The following is an 18,404-nucleotide window of genomic DNA, read 5'->3' as shown; positions in this document are numbered from 1 at the left end:
ATAGTTTTACACTATCATTTGAAAAGCTACTCTTTCTTAAAATATTTGAAAGTGGATTTAGTTTTTCAATAATTTTGTTTTAATCAGCATCCCCCATTGAGTGCAATATTAGATGCTACTGCACATTAGTCCTGCAGTTTTGAAAAGCAGAAATATTTTCACTGCTGGCTCAGCCTAGCATAAATGAACCAGGTGCAATTATTAGACAGTGCACACCTTTACAGATTCCAAGGCCACTGGATGGTAGGTGCAATCTTAATCGTAAACATCTGGAGATCTGTTTTAATATATGATTTGGTTTAGAATGTATTTAGGCCTGGGGGCCTGAATCTTACCTTTTTTCCATCTTTGACTAGTTTACTAATCCATTTAGATGCCATAACCATAAGAATTGTTTAACTTATAAAAAAAAAAAAGTTGTAATGATATTGGTTTTTATCTGTGTGTGTGTGTGTGTGTGTATATATATATATATATATATATATATATATATATATATATATATATATATATATATATATATATATATATATATAAATGCTTCATTTATGCAACACATGCCAGAAACTGGCGATTTTGACAGAAATCATTATTTATAATCCCAAAATGTTATTTCCAGGCATGAAAAATTATGTTATATCTACTGCCAGAACTTTATTGCATTTTATCAATCTAGTGCTTGACCTAGTTTTAAAACAAGCCAGCACAAACTGTGTGGAAACAATAGAGCATACTGTATTTGCATCAAGCTGATACATATTTAAAAGACTAGAAAACAGTTTTATTACTTATTAAGAACAAATAAATAAAATTAAGCCAGTATCACCCTTCATGAAAAGGGGCATGATTATGACACTAAATCAATTTTGCAAGTAACATTCTTTTTTAACTTTAGAGAATATTGTAGCCTTCTTTTGGATACATAATTATTATTATTATTATTATTATTATTATTATTATTATTATTATTATAGAACTATTGCAATTATAGTGCTCAGGCAAATATAGGAGTCCACAGTTCAAAAACACAAGCAATACAATTGAAAGAACCTTTTTGAGACACATCAGGTACATTCTTTAAACCTCCCCAGTTCCAAGAATTAAATTCTGTTTTACTGTTCAAACACTTATTACTGTTTTAGTTGAGTACGTATTAGAAGGGAAGTAGCCATCAAGTCCCTGTGCCCCAGAGAAAACTATATTTAAAATATATTTAACAATGAAATGTGGCTAAACCCTGAATTCCTAGCTACTGTTCCTAGAAAAAGAATAAATGTTGGTGGTAGACTGGGATTGGATAAATAGGGCTGCATTGTTATTTAGGTTACTTAAAAAAAAAAAAAACCTCTATACTGCACATTGCAGAAGCTGAAATAGCTGCAAGCAGCAATCTCTGCTTAGTGACAAAACCATGAAGCAGTTATGAAGAAATTAGGCTATTGCCAAAACTAATGGGTAAACCAGGGTCACAGCTACAAAGATGCGTGCTTTTAGAATACCAGTTCCTAAATGTCCCTTCACTTTCAAGTGGTATCAAGACATGCAGCTGGAGAAGTTTGGCTTCATTGGTTCTCAGAGCATATGGAGCTGTCACTCAATGTCAGACTGGAAAGGAGGTGGATGGAAAGCCTCCAATTCCACAAACTGGTTGACAATAAATGGCGAAATTGTCTTTGGCAAAAAGGCAGGATTGGTACAGAGCGTAACCTTTGTCCTGGTCTCTCTAAAAATTAAGCAGGCTTTTCCAATGGAGAAAGCCTGCATCTCACTCACCCACTATGTAGTGATAGAAAGTAAGAAAGCTGCTTTGAGCAATATATATTTCAGCTCAGCTGAATACAATGGCTCAAATGGAGGATTCATGAGTGCATTAAGCACCACATTTAACCTAGTCCAATGTCCTTCGCTGGTGGCCAAAGCCACGAGCCCCTCTCAAACATTCCCTGCCAGGAAGTGAACTCCTGGGGAATCAATTTTGATATGGCAAGCTGAAATAGCTGCCAGATAGACCTTTAACATAAACGGGGATTTCCCCTCGTCAAGCATGTCCTGCAAAAATTGCAGTATAACTGCCATGGGACAGGTCGTGGGGTCAAACCCACGAGGCAGACACCACGTCTGAAAAACACCACTTGCACCCGTACTGGGAATGCATGGACGATGCTCTGGCATTTTGCAGGATGTCAGACCCTATTAGAAAGCCCCAGATGGCTCAAATGCAGCCATTCAGGAGCCAGACCCACAGCTACAGGCTAGATGGGTTGGGATGTCATAAAGGTCACCTGTGCCTGGCTGAGCAGGTAGCAGCACGTCGGCAGTCTCCACGGCTGGCCACTCAGGAGCTGTATCAGGGTTGAAAAGAAGATTCTCCAGGGATATTAAGAGCAACTTGGCCTGGTCTTGCCTGATTTTTTCCAGAAGAGCAGATGTGCCAAGGCATCTATTTCCAGCGGTTCCCTGCCTCCTACTATGGAGAAAGGGGACAGTGACTTGATTCCTGGAAGGCAGAGAGGTCTATCTCTGCTCTCCTGAACCTCTTCCAAATAAGGCTTACCACCTCGGGCTGAAGCCTCCACTCTGAGCTGTTGGGGACTCCCCTTGACAGGCACCTCCACTGCCCATTTTGTCACCCCGGGCAAATGAACTGCCCACATTTTGAGGAGGTTCTCATACATCCTCAGCAAAAGCTCACGGGCCACACGATGGAGACTGATTGATGTAGGCCACCAATGTTGTGTTGTCTGCGTATAAGCACATCTCCCTTGAACCTTGTGTAAACAACTCTAAAAGGCCAAGTAAACTTTCTGCAGCTCTGAAACACTAATATGGAGACCCTTCCATGGGTGATTCCACACAGCGCCCCAACCCAGGCACGGAACTCATTCCCTGTGCGCTGGTTTTATGGGGATGTGGAAATAGGTGTCCTTGAGGTCCACCGTGGTGAATCACTCGCCTGGCCTGATTGACTGCAGCAGCCGTTGCATTACAATATCTTGAGCTGCCTTCCACTCAGATACAGTTTGACATGTCTGAAAGTGAGTTTCAACCTGAGGACACCATCTCGCTTTGGTACTAGGTAGTACCAAGAGTAGAACCCTTTCTCCAGAAGAGGGACTGCAAATGTGACTGATAGGCTACCAGATACTGGCATAGTTCCCTAGCTGTGTGGCGAACTCCCTAACTGAATAAGCCCTTTTGAGGATCATCTCAGAAACCCGACACTGCTTGTTCGGGCAGGCAGTGTCCTTGGATAGCATCACCAAATTAGGCACCTGGACCAAGGAAGCAATGGAAGCCTCAACCAACATGCACCCTATATTGGCCGTCCATCATACGGGAAACAGCAGGAGCTTTTTCTGGATGGTCCCAGGAAGACTGGATTTCAAATAGAAAATCAGAGTGAATTGGGGGGACAGGAGGTAGGCTCATCATCAAAAATGGATTGCCTTGTTTCCCCTGCTGTGGGCCAGGGCACTTGCAAGGTATGAGCTGTGCCGACAAGAAGAGCTTTACCTCTGGGGACTTACCATCTGACTCCACGTCCTCGACGGGAAGGTCAGCTCCTGTTTGCCCACCTCCTCAGAGATGGTGATGGACAGTGTGTCCTCCTGTGGCCAAACTGTAGCTGCAACCCCGTGGAGCCCTGAGAGGGCAGAGTCATGGGGTGAGGATGCAGCAATCTCTCTAAGAGAGGGGGGTGGGGAAGAGTGCTGAGAAGGAGTAAGGGATGCAGAACACTCCTTAAAGCTGCAGGATAACCTCTTCTCAAGCATGCGCTTCGAGAAAGGGGAACAGCATTTGCAGAAGCTCCGATTAACCAGTGCCTCTTTGGCATGCTCTGACCCCAGGCAGGAACAGCGCCTGCTGTGCTTCTCCTCCATAGGCAGACTGGCCTTGCATGGCTCACAGGGATAGAACCCGGGCATGATGCAAGGAGAAAGCAATGCAATGTACCGTATAGAGTTGTACAGCTTTTGTCTCAATCTGCTTATATATCGACCGGGCGGGTCAAGACCTGAGCAGGACTGATTCATTGAGCTGGCCATGCTAAAAGAAATTCAGGTCCAGGACTGGATGGCAATGACAACCACTGAAATCTGTTGCGAGTTAGAAGATGTTCAACATTTGATAAAGGTGTGTACAAATTACACACATAATCTAAAGAGAAAGAGTATGTTCTTTCATCGTATAACGATAAACAAAGACTTTGTAATTAAAATAAATAATAGATTGCTTGTTACTTGTCAACATTCTGTTGTGTGTGTCCATAAGCTATGCTGTGCTACTGTTTACTATTTTCTAACTTCTCAATGGGGGTTAGTTTGGAATGCAAAGACAAACCTGTGCCCCATCTTCAAAATTACTCAGGAGAACCTGATAATGAGGCCACTCCCCAAATTTTTGTCCAACATCTTTCAATAGCACAGGCATAAAAACTCAGGGTTAAACATGGTCCCAAAATCACTTCAGCATCGGGCAAAAAATATATTATTCCCCACAGACTGAAATGCAGAATTCAGTCCTTAATTCTTCTGACAGAATGTATGGCATTCTCATTAACAGTCCGTTTCAATTCTATCACCATAAAATTCTGACAGACAGGTTTGATCACTCTAGAGACATTGGTTCATTTCTTATTCTTTTCACAAATTGCAGTGGAGCAACCACCCAAGAGATTGCGAAATATGGAGAGCTTGTTGTAATTGAGGGAACTCTTCAGGTTGTCTCCAAATTGAAAGGGACTGTAAGAAAGTTGTTTTAATTGGGAGTTCATCTTCATATGAAGATGGGCACAAGGATCTAGTTTATTGTAATTTAATCCAGTGGTAGTCAGGGCTTGCAATCTAACCAATGCCTGTATTTTATTCAAACTTCACTGACTATCAGGATTGCACTTGCCCCCTGGTTAATATGGGTGAAAGACATTGAGGTGGATGATTACTGACTGATTGGTATGTTCTCTTCTCACAATTCACTATTTTGCCACACACTTCATTAATTTTTTTATGATAAAAAGTGTAATGACCAGCAGGAGCTTGATAAACAACATGCTGTGCTATTCCTGATGTCATTTAGTAGGGACAAATATGTATCATGCTATGACAAGAACAAAAAAGGAACCACATTCCAAATACTTGTGCTGTTATAATCATATGTATTTAAAGAATCACTGTTCCCTGACGTTTTGAAAGTAATTAAGTGCAGATCTAGTTGTACCATTGTTATTCTCCACACAAATATATCAGTAAGGTGTTCTCAAATTGTTGCTTTCTTCATGTAACTCTTTCACACTGAACAGGAATCAATCAGCATCTTGACATGGAATCGACCAGACATAAAGCCCTAATAAACTTGCGGTCATCTTACCTTTATATTGTTTGAAGAAAGTGTTAACAGTGGGACAGTTTAATAAAAAGTAAAACTTCATTTATTTTCTTAACATGTTTATGGGGTTGTAAGGATCAGTGGTATAGACAGATGTTTTTGTAATATTACTGTATATCTGCATTGTGCTTCAGAAAAAAACCATGGGCTGTTACCAGCACTGTCAGTGCTAGTTATGTATTCGTTTTTATTTATTTATTTATTTAACCTTTATTTAGCCAGGTGAGTCAGAGGAGAACAAATTCACATTAACAATAACAAACTGGCCAAGAGGTTCGCACTACAGCAGTGAACAACAATATACAATACAAACATACAACAATATACAATACAAACATACACATTCACACGCACGCACGCACACACACACACATATATATATATATATATATATATATATATATATATATATATATATATATATATATATATATATAGACACACACACACACACACAATAACAGTTAAAACTTGATAAAATCACACAATTAGCAATCACAAATATCATTCAGCAAAGATTTTAACCTATGGCTAAAGGCTTCCACAGAAAGAAGGCTGTGCAATTTTAGCCTAAATTGCAACGCATTCCAGTCGCTGGCTGCAGCGAAACGAAATGAGTTGCGACAAAAAGCTATAGCAACCCTAGATGGCACCAATTTAATCAATTCATTGGAATGTTAATTGAAAAAGAGATCTGTAGTAATTTCTGCAAATAAATAAGAGTTTTACCAAGCAAAGTTATGTAAATGAACAAATACCAGTGAGTCAGATGTCTTGTGTATAAAAAGGCCAGTTAACCAGGGAATAAAGATCATGGTGGTGAGTGTGACAAGGAGCACCAAACACAAATCATATAGCGGAATGATATAGGACACCAAGCCTCCCAAGAGTCTTTTTAGAAGCCATTTTGTAAAAAATGAGAACGACAGGTATTTGAACTAGGGTGTACTTGGTAGAATGAGTAAAACAAGACTTGTTGTGATATAGAAACCCAAGTCTAGATTTGACTTTCGCTTGTATAGTATCAATATGTGTATTAAAATTTAATGCACTGTCCAACCAAATGACCAAGTATTTGTAAGTTGAGATTTGCTCTAGTTCAATCATATTGAGAGTTAAAATCTTGTGGTTGCCGTTACAGATTCTACTGCCATTTTTTCTATTGAACCTCATACATTTAGTTTTATCAGTGCTCAGCAGAAGACACAGATCAGAAAAAGCTTGCTGAACACTGTCAAAACCAAGTTGCAGATCAAACAACACTGAAGACATGGAAGAGCCTACTGAGTAAAGAACTGTGTCATCTGCATAAAGGTGGATCGAGGAACTACTTATGACTTGAACCACATTGTTTAAATAAATTGAAAAAAGAGTTGGACCCAAAATAGAACCTGATGGGACTCTCTCTGTAACTAAGATATTGAGAGACACAATGATTTAACACACTGAACCCGATCAGAAAAGTAATTATGAACCGCTTAGAGAATCTTCACTAAAACCATTATCACCTAACCTTTACAAAGGAATCGAGTGATATACAGAATCAAATGCCTTTGCTAGATCTATAAAAAATAGTAGCGCACAATTGCTTTTTGTCAGTGGCTGTTAATAATCATTTAAAACTTGCAAAGCAGCTGTAATGCACCCATGCCCGGTGTGAAAACCAGTCTGGGGCTAGAACAAGCAGACTTCCATATTGCAGGAATTTCAGCTGTTTTAATTGAAAGATTAAATAAAATAGCAAGAGGTATAAAAATGATACAAGCCGCTGATTTAACAAAGAATTTCTTAGGATTATTTCCAAGGGTAGTGAATTGATAGTTGTAGTAATTAACTTTAGCCTTTCTAATGGCCTGTGTACACTTATTTCTGACTTGCCTAAAGGAAAGCCAATCAGCATGATCCTTTAATTGCCTTGCTTTTCGCCAAATCTGACAGTTCAGGAGTAAACCAAGGGCTACAATGATTTTTTACTCTAAACCTTTTTATGGGTGCATGTTTATTAATAATGTTACTAAAGGTGTCTTTGAAAAAGTCCCATGCATATTCTACAGAGGGCATTAATTTGATTCTACTCCAATTTAGTAAAGCTAAGTCTTGTAAAAAGGCCTGTTCATTAAAATTTCTTAGGTTTCGTTTAGATAGAATTTTCTGTAAAGCCACATTGAATATAAGCTATGAAATAGTGATCACTCAAATCCTGACAAAAGACAGATGATTGATATTTCAAGGGAGTGTTAGTAAGAATGATATCAAGCAGAGTTGACTTGATATCAATTCTAGTAGGTTCTAATATAATTTGAAAAAGATTCAATGAATCTAACTGACACTTAACAATGTCATTAGGTTTAACGATATCCCAGTTTAGATTTCCCAATAAAACAGACTCTGAATTTAAGTAGGGAGCGATGCGTTAGCTAAATTCAGTTAAGGTGCTTGCTGGAGCTGAAGGTGGTCTGTAGCTGCCATCAACCATTATTGGGACTTTTTTTTTTCCTAACTGGATTTTTATTACAAGTAGCTCAAGTTGTTTAGGAATTGATTTAGATAATACAGGTGAACACTGCAAATGATCTTTCACATAAATAGCAACCCGTCCTACCTTAGATGATCTATTTTGACAGAACATATTGTAACCTATCAAATTAACTTCACGATCAGTAAAATATTTTTTTAATCAACTCTCAGAGATAACTAACACATCAGGGCTAGATATATAGTTTATATTTGACAGCTTCAAAATCACAATTTACAATGTGACCAAAAAAAACCAAAAAACACACACAAAAAAAACAAAAACAAAAAAAACAATCAACTAACATTCATTAAGTTATTTATGTGTGTTGGTTTCCTACAAATTTGTACTCAGGGGCCACATATGCAGAAGACACTGCCTCCCCCTCCCCTACACCCTTCAAGCAATACAAATCAAAATAAAATACCCTTTTAAAAATTAAAGGAATTTCCAGAGTTGGAACTAAAGAGCATCTGCCATTCAAACAAGTTTTCATTGAAGGTCAAATTAAGTAGCTTGTTTTATCATAAGGGCCATTATGGGGTTAATAGCAGGTGCTGAGGGAGGCTATTGTGGCCCTGGGTCCCTAGACTGGTGAATTGTTCTTTTGTAGAAAACCTTTTCTGTTTAATGACAGAGCCTGACTGGCAGATTCTTACAGTACACTGGTGATGCTTTACCCATTGGCAGTGAGGTAGCATAAACCACAATGAAACTCAAGCCTTAAGTAATTGTTATTTCAGAGTGCCACTGTAAAGAATCTATATGGGAGATTTTTTTTTTTTTTTTTTTTTTTGCATTACTTGCATTTTAGTTTAAGTGTTTGAAGTACTTGGAAAATCATCACCTGTTCTTGGATTGATGAAGAACAAAAATACCTGTCGCAAAAAAAAAAAAATAACTATTGATCTTCTTGTGCTTATAATTTAAGTACTAGAGAATCTGACAGCATGTGGTATCTTACTTGCAAAATACATATACATTCATCCAGATAGTTTTATCAGCCAGCTGATCAATCTTTTAGACAAATCAGCAATATGAAAACGTTATGTCTGAAACTGGGAAAGACGATCCTGATTGCTAATGGTGCATAAAAATTTTAAAGGCACTCCCCCTCCATTTATTGACCTTTTTATGAATCAATATCACTTTCTGTTACTATAGAAAATTTGCAACATACAATTACTAAGGCAAACTCAATATCTAAGATGAACTGCACATATTGTTTGTAAACAACACAGACATTTTCATTATCCCTAATGGGGAAGTAAGCATGCAGTCAGTAAAAAAAAAAAAAAAAAAAAAAAACGACTGATGAGACAAACCCTAAAATGGCTCCATCAGCTACAATGCTGCATAGGAGGCTGTGTGGTCCAGTGGTTAAAGAAAATGCCTTGTAACTAAGAGGTCCCTGATTTAAATCCTGGATCAGCCACTGACTCATTGTGTGACCCTGAGCAAGTCACTTAACCTCCTTGTGCTCTGTCTTTCGGGTGAGATGTTTTAAGTGACTCTGCAGCTCATGCATAGTTCACACACCCTAGTCTCTGTAAGTCACCTTGGATAAAGGCATCTGCTAAATAAACAAATACATAAAAAAAAAAAAAAAAAAAAAACATTTGATTTTGCCAGTTGACTGTTCAACATTGAGTCAGAGATATTGACGCCAGACAGCCAGAGAAAACTCTTGTAATTGTTATGAAAATAAATTCAGCCCCCTTGATATGAATGGTATTGATGACCCATATCGCTTCCAAAAAAGAAAACAATAAACTTTTAAAAGTGGGAAGTGCTTTAAAAGCAAACCACAACATCCAGACGGTAATCTAGGTAACAGTGACTGTCCGACAGTATGTGCCAAAGAATAGAGAAATGCGACTTTCTTGAAGCAAAATTAGTTTCAGAGAAGCTTTTATCATGTGGAAAACTATAATAATAATGTCACAAATTGAATAAAATGTAAACCTGATACCAAACACACTAAATAGAATATATAATTTCTATGACTTAATAGTTTTATATACCTGTGTTCTTATAACTCTGTGTTAAGGTGCTTTGACTATGACTTCAGGAGTTCAATTTCAGTTTTAGTTGCCTGCCATAGCAGAAGAAGCTCAGACACTCCAGGGGACCTGCACTGTCAGTCAATTGCTTGAACAGGAGGCTCCGCCAGGGTTGGGATGACTGGGAATCCCTGACTGGCTGAGGGGCAGGCCATGAGGAGCAAAAAGACATTGCACTACACACCTGGTTTGCTTGAGGTTACTGCCGAAATGGTGCAGGATTACACAGGAGAAAAGAAAAAAGAGGCTAAAAGACAGCTAAAAAGCACTCAAAGAAGCAGCCCTTTATGCTCAGGAGAGCAAGTCATCACAAGTAAGAGCAATATACCCTAATACTGCAACCCGAGTTGCTGTGTGTGTAACCGGCGCTCACCTGTGCAGGAGGGATCCCCACACAGTATATTATGTGGTGTGTAGCACATGTACTTCGGTAGTGGGACCCTTCTTCTAGTGGAGGTACTGCTCGGCCACTGTATTGGCCACCTTTTATTTTATAGTTTTGTTTTGAAAAGTGTTTTTGTTTTTTCAATTTTGCAATGCTGTTTTTTCCCCACTCTTTGTTTAGACTCCTGTTTGTGTATGTGCCCGGGGCCCTACCATTGCTGGTACTGTCATTTGGTTTTCCCTACTTTGTGTAGGTCAGATGTGTCCTGGTAGCTTTTTCACTCACCAATAAAGTGTCTACATTTCAGTTTGCAGACAGGCTTCAGGGCAAGGCGTGGGGGAGTTACTTCAGGGTTCTGAAACATTCCATATTTTATGAAGCTCACAGAAGATATGATAATACATAATGGGACATGAAAACTAGAAGTTGAAAGCGTAGAATGTTGTAATATGGGGCTAACTGTAATTACATGTCCGGTTGATAGATTAATATCATATTTGGGATGTGGATGGAAGGGTGATACTAACCAAACTAATTTTGAGTGCCTTTACTCAAATGAGCCAGTAAGACACAGCTATAATGATGTTTTATTGGAAATAATATTTACTGTATTAATTCTACGTATACTCATTTAAATACAGACATAAATTATGGTTAGCTGGTGCATCTAAATGTTCTTGGCATTGTACCTGCTCCAGATATGCAGGCACAGCGTGTTAATATAGATACGCATGGCCTTGATTAGAAAAAGCCTGCAATAAGATGCTTATATGTAATTAAATGTATAGTTGTGTTGAAGGAAATGTGGAGGGTGTATTAACTGCTGTAGCTTGTAAGTTCTATATAAGGAACAGCAAAAGGGGAATGTATGTGAAAAAGTATTAATATATTGGGTAAAATCTCACTGACAGTTGAAATTGGTTTCGTTTGCTCGGGGCCAGGAGATGCTTAGGTTGTGTTTTTCTATTTGCATAGCAGAGTGTCCTTGAACATTCTGTTGGGTGCATCCCATGTTATCACATAATAAGTATGGTATCCACTTGAGGAGCAAGGAGGAGGCTGTGTGCTGGTGGCTATAAATATTAAATGAAAAGGATGCTCCTTTGCAGTTCTCTGTTCTGTAGAGGGCTACCCAATCCATATGATAGCAGTGTAAGATATGAAGATTTCTATTGAATAAAAACTACTCTGTTGAGAAAAAGACTCCTTATTTTCTCCTCAACCACACCCTACACTTTGTTTCACTCAGCCCTAGGCACTATCATTGCAGTTACCCTAGTGGTGGCAATGTGCAATAGCACCTGTAATATTAGTAAAATTAATAAATCAGCACGCCTTATTGTGTTAAATCAACCATAAATAAAATGTTGTTATTGTTATTAAACAGTAGTAATAATCTAAAACAGTGGTGATTTCAAAATAACAGGTTTTACTTTTGTGAAGTAGGCTACATTCATTTCTTTAAATGAATGTTCAGCTTTTATACTGAAGCTTATGTACTACTCATTCGAGCAAACCAAGCAGTGTAAGAATTTGCTTCTACAGTTTACGATGTTTTTCAAATCAAATAATCTTAAAAACGACAGTAGAGTAGCAGTCCTTCTTTTAATTAGTGCCGCCGTAAAAAAGCATGTAGCTGAAATCGTAAAGTAACTAAAAGTACAAACGTCCCTGGCAACAGATGCTTTCTCTTTAGTGCACGCCAGAAGTTGCATAATGGATAAAATACATTTTTAAAAAATTGTATGAGATTTTTAACTTTATAACTGAAGAGGTCCCTCAGTAAGCCCCGGCACAAATTAAGCACCAAATATGACCTTCACAGTTCACAATGTAATTCATTTTCTGGGCTTGATTAACTAAGGTTGCAATTGTTCTAACAATGCCATGTAGGCTAATTGTTTAACATTTTACAAAACGTATCTATGGATAGCTATTGTTAATGTATAATTATATAACAATGTCAGGAAAGCACAATGGTACAACAGTTAGTTAAATACATGCCTCATTATGAAATTGAAGGTTTCAATACAGCTACAGGCCCAATTAAAAAGATGAAGTAGTAGCATACATTATGTGTTTTGGAAAGTCATTATTGTCAACTCAAAACATTGATTTAGAAGGAAGACATACTATGCAATACCTAAGAATAAAATGAGGACTAATCATTAAATACTGTAATTCGCACAGGAGTTCAAATTTAGTCACGTATAGATATATATATATATATATATATATATATATATATATATATATATATATATATATATATATATATATATATATATTTTTTTTTTTTTTTTCCATGTGCAAAGTGTTTTCCTCTGGATACAATCAATTAAATGTGAGATTGGAGAAGGTGAATAGTATTTCATTTCCAACTTAGCCTGTCTTTTTTGCAATTCAAATTTCTGGGGAAAAAAATCCCTAAACACTAAAAACGCCTAAATATGAAATGTCTGAGAAACTTCTGTTTCTGCTTATACAAACTGAAGCCACTGACATGGATACATTCTAAAATAGGTTAACACATTTTCCTGGTCAGGAATCTGCAATATGAATAATGAACACCTAATAATAAGGTAACCCAGGAGTGTGTCAAGATGTCCTGGAGCCTAGCTCATGATTAAGGGTCATTATCGGTACACTAACTTAAGCAATCTGCAAGAAGGCAATTTATCTAAAGCAAAGAACAATACTTTAATAGGAATGCAATAAATATATAATTATATTTTAAAATATGCAAATTACAGAGATATGCATTTCCCACATATTTAAAATAAATACATAAGTAATTACAGAAACAATAGGTTGAAAGTACATATTTCCATTAAAATATTGTTAAATAATGTTACATTGTCACTCTACTACATTAATTGTACATTTTTGTGTTACTTACATTACTTCTATGGATAAGAAGACTGATCTAACAAAAAATACTACCACTAATAAACCTTCCATTAAACCAAAAACAAAAACCATGCTTATAGGATTTAATTTCTCAATAGTGGTTGCTGTAAGACATTAAAGTAAACCATCTGTCAGTACTGTAGCTCACTGCTGTGATGGAGGCTGTTCATTTTTATATTTACTAAATTCTGATTTGAGGGACAACTACACTACTAAAATTAAAATACACCAATATACATAAGAATAATAGATGTTTCATTTGACAAGCACAAAGGCATTTTTTTCTGTTGTTTTATCACCTTAAAAGTATAATTATTATTAACACAAATCCCGAGGATTACAGACGGCTCTGCAGATTCATTAGCTAGAGCTTTGCATACAAATGCAAAATGAGAAATGTTTGAAACTAATTTTGCACTACAGCAACAAATGGTTCCTTTCCCCTGAGCACTCATTTGGTTGTGGAAGCACTTCACAAAATATGGGAGCTACATTTAATGAACACAAGAACCCACAGTAAGTACAAAATCTATAGTGACTGTAAACTTTCAGGCTTTGATGCTCTTGAATAAATAACTACATAAACTGGTTTTACTTCTGGCAACAGACGATGGTATACTCATGCTTTCATTTCTGTATGTGTGTGTGTTTATTATACAGGTTTATTTTGATCTTCAGACTTTATCTAATGTATTCAATATAACACCCTTAAAGAGTACTATCATAGCTCAACCTCCATAGTGTAACAATATTCTGTCTGTATATTTAGCTAAATAAGCTGAATATTTTAATGCCTTGCATATGCAGTAAAATTTGATATATTTACTATCAATGCAAAATGTCTGGCTGGAGTATTTTACCCAAAAACAAGTTTCTTGAATGGTGACTGTCAAGAATGGTACAAATATTCATGTCCTCGACAGTCTTTAGCCAGAAACCTATTGAAGGGAAAGATACAAGAAAATGCCATATTTATTTCGCCTTGGTAGTTAGTGAATCATATTTGGGGCACCCCTGCACGTCTGGAATAGACTGCTCCTTAAAATACAGGGTGATTAGAAAGTAAGCTTACCACATCAATGCACCATATCATGTGGTAAATCTACTTTCTAATCACCCTGTATGTTGCATATTTTTAAAGAGAAAACAATTATCGATTCAGTGATACCAATATATTTTGTGAGCAAGTAGCCTGAGTGAGGTTATTGGGAGACAATCTCCCCATCCCAGCTATACTGCTTTCCTAGAAAATAGAAAACCTTTTGGGTACCATTATACTTGTAAGATGCCTTATTCATTAAAATTGTTGATGATCTATTCAGGGATACCAATAAATTTAGTAAGTAAGGTATCTGTACTGTATATTTGTACATTTCAGACAAGGTTACATTCTAAACAGAGAGCTACACATCCACACAGGGAATAGGTAATTATATCTCGCAGAATTTTGAACATCCTGTGACCAAGATAAATATATTAAGACCTGCGACTGTACCAAAGCTTGGCAAGTGAGACTGAACCAACAATAGTGCAGTATAATCTGACAAATGAAATAAAGCCAGAGGTACAAGGTGTGAGACCCTAAAAGGAGACTAGTCTGTAAAAGGCAAAAAAAAAAAAAAAAAAAAAGTACTCATAGCAAAAGCAGACTACAGGTAATATTTTAGATGCTATCAGTTATTGAACAGATTCAATAATTTAAAACAAAGTTCTTGGTTACACAACCACTTAAGCTATATTTGCAATCCATTTATTAATTACACATTGATTCTGTTATCCTGTGTTTGTCTGTAGGCCAGCTTTTTGTATCAACATCAGTCAGTGGCTTACAATGAATACCGTCTCAAAGTTAAATAAAGCATTAATTTTTTTTAGCATTTGCTTGCTGGTGTTAGAGTTCAGTTTTCTTGTTTCTATTTCCTGTCTTTCTTCAGGACACTGCTGAGCCTAAGGATATTCCCCGCTTAGCTGTAGGCAGGGCTGGCTTGAAGATTCTTAGAGCCACTTTAGATACTAGAAAAAGGACGATGGACAGCTGTGGGGCTGCCTAAGCGCTTGTTTTGTTAATTTCATTTGCACATAAACCAATATACTTCACTGGATGTGGCTGTCATAAATCGGACCTTGGCACTTTAAAGGTTTTCTTCCTAGCAATTTCTTAGCTCACTAAGTACAACATTCCCTCCAAGGTGTGTCTGCTGGAAACAGCCAGGTACTTTGGTACCAGTATGTACTCTTTACATCATTCATGAAAAAACATTTCAGAAATACTATACCGTAGAAGTGACACGACATCCCAGTTCAGAGCCTAAACACTGTTTGCCTGGTAACTATTCCCAAAATGTGTTTGCCATTTTTTTTTTAACATTTCAGATTTCAACCTGTACTGACTTCAGAACCTAGCTGCCTCGGACTATGCTTCATTGGTTCGAACATCAAAGTATAATAATTCACTGCATGGCAAGGACAAGGCCTAGGTCAAATGCTCTGCTAACAATATCTGTGCCTGACAGATATAAAAACTTACCAGAGCTATTAATGTTATTTCATTATTCAATTTAATGTGTGTGATCACTTATTTCCATTTTGCTGTGCCCACTGCAAAGGCTACCTACAGTACCAGCTGTTTATTTCAAAGACAAATTGTTAAACAACTGCTGAGAAGATACATCTTTTGCTTGGAGCTACCAGTTGCCATGCCATAGAGCACCTGCTGGTCTCAGTGAGTTAGAATGCATGAGTCTCTTAAAACGTGTGTAATGGCAACAATCAAATATGAGGCCATCTCAACTTTAAGGACCCATTTCTATTAAAAAAAACACTATCGACGCAGATGTCATTACTGAATTAACACGGAAATCTAGAAGACATGGCCGTCTACTTTAATACGCTAAACAATGGCAATGGCATATCTTAATACCGCTAAAAAATTATAAACATGATTGTCAACAACTTTGACAAGGTATGCAGTGCTTGAGTACTTAAATATGATGTATTCTAAATTCACAGCCTTAGGGAGACTATCTGAGCAGGTAATCTATTTCCAGGTGGGTGTTAGTATGGATGAAGCAGTGCATTAAATACCAAGACCATCTATAAACATATCCATACCTTCAAAAACTATCAATCATACTGTGTTCTAAGGAAACATAGACAAAGATTTCAACAAGTGTCTTCATTAGTGTAAACATTTCTTTGTTTTATTCTTGGAAATTGTCGTTAGCTGTATTGAGTCAGAGATTAATATTTTTTATTTTATTTTATTTTTTAGAGTTGATAACTCTTATTGGACCAACATAGAAGTTGAGCATATACAAGCTTTCAAGACCATATACTATAGGTCAGTGGAGGCTCCTTAGGCCAGACATGAGCAATTATTATTGTCAATTCTAGTTGACAACAAAAGATTGTCAGCTGAATTGCTGTTGCTAAATATGCCATAGGCACACTGGAAAAGTGACAGTTATTTGAAGCAATTTTAAGATAGGGTCTCTGTGTAGTAAATGTGTTTCAGCAGCTACTATTTAATTGTAATAATTATGAAAAGACATCGATGTAGAAAAAGTTTGGACCAGAGAGTTGCTGTGTTGCAGAAATCCACAAAATACTAAGTTTGGAGGTTCTTCAATTTCTCTTTTACCTCTGCTGTTGATTTCCTCAAAATATTTGCTAATTCCTTATATGCGTCTTCTTTTTTATTGTGGTCTTTATATTCCACACATCAGACATCCCATAAAAGTATTCTGTCATGAAAAAAATGAACAATTGCAAAGTTTACTCATGCATCCACTTGTCTATAGCCATATTTCCTATTTAGCAAAATTGAGAGTGAAATCAGGTGATTAAATGGAATAAGGTTTATTCTAGCAACTTGACAGTCAACTGAAAATGTATTGACACCTAGAGTTGTTAATTAGTGACACACACTCAATGTGTATTGTCAAATTCAGTTGCTAGAACAAATTGCTTAACCTTAAAATCTATGGCAAGCCAAATGATCATTTAGAGATATCTTGAAATGTATTTCAAGATATCTTAAATTGAATTGCAGTTATCTCAAACTAACTTGATTTCAAGATATTTCAAACTTATTTTGATTGACTACCTGTGGAAATGCTCTATCTCTGGCACATTTCAAGATATCTCAAACTGGACAGGAAGTCAATTTGAGATATCTGAAACAGGAAAGGAAGTCAATTTGAGATCTCATCTCGAAATGATAATTTATTTGGCTTGCCACAAAAATCTACAATGTAAAAAAAGTCTGTAAATTCAATGGTAAAATTACGGTAAACAGTGAAGGTAATTTGCCTTCTCTTATAAAATGACAATTTACCTTAAATTTAACAGCAAATTACCTTCATACTAAAAACAAGAAAATCTGTTTATTTTAACAGAACATTTCATCTATTCCCTTGATTTGTATCTCTGTTCTCTGCTGAGTTCAAGGCTGGCAGTATCGTAGCCTATGAGGTAAATCCGAGGCGCAATTACTGCTGGCTGAAACTTGCTGTAAGTGCAGGAGTGGACATGCTGCTGCTGTAGCAGCTCCATAATGTATGTAAACTCTTTTTAGTAAGAGTCAATTTGCTAAAATTTAGTAAATATTTGTTTTTATTGTATTTTACCGTAAATGTATGGTTTTTAAAGCTACAACAACAAAAAAAAAAAAAAAAAAGGATTACCCTAATGTATGTAAAAACATAAAGTATGATACTATTATTATTACTATTATTATACGGTATATTACTGGCAACCCAGCTGCCAGGTTTTTTTTTTTTTACTGTATAAACAAGTTGTTTTTTTTTTCTTTACAGTGTGTCAAGACACCAGTCACCACTACTGTGTGAATTTAAGAATAAATACTGTAAATGATTACCATACTTTAAAAAAAAAAAAAAAAAAATTTTCAAAAATGGGGTGCAGTTTGTTGATACAGTTATGATGCAAAAGGCCCCCTTAAAATTATACAATTAATTTAGCATACTGTATTTTGCTATGGTTTGCCATGTTTTTGAATGTGCTTTGACACCTCTCACCTCTTTACAATGCTTACCTGGAGCCGGAGGCCTTCATTGTTACTAGAAAACTATTGTTCTTGTTATTTATTTATCTTTTAAATAACTTTGAAACCTAGACTTTCCTT

The 18,404-nt window shown here is 36.6% G+C and overlaps 1 non-coding gene across 1 annotated transcript; it reads left to right on the top strand.

The window, feature by feature from the left end:
• The first annotated feature begins 17,699 nt into the window (after window positions 1–17,699).
• LOC121307453 lies at window positions 17,700–17,840 on the top strand. Its single transcript, XR_005948339.1, has one exon. It is a non-coding gene; the product is annotated as a U4 spliceosomal RNA (small nuclear RNA).
• Window positions 17,841–18,404: the final 564 nt, after the last annotated feature.

Source organism: Polyodon spathula, chromosome 2 (genome assembly GCF_017654505.1).
Source record: "Polyodon spathula isolate WHYD16114869_AA chromosome 2, ASM1765450v1, whole genome shotgun sequence".
In the NCBI taxonomy this organism is placed as follows: Eukaryota; Metazoa; Chordata; class Actinopteri; order Acipenseriformes; family Polyodontidae; genus Polyodon; species Polyodon spathula.
The sequence above is the reverse complement of the archived record's forward strand: the minus strand, read 5'-3'. Positions and strand labels throughout refer to the sequence as shown.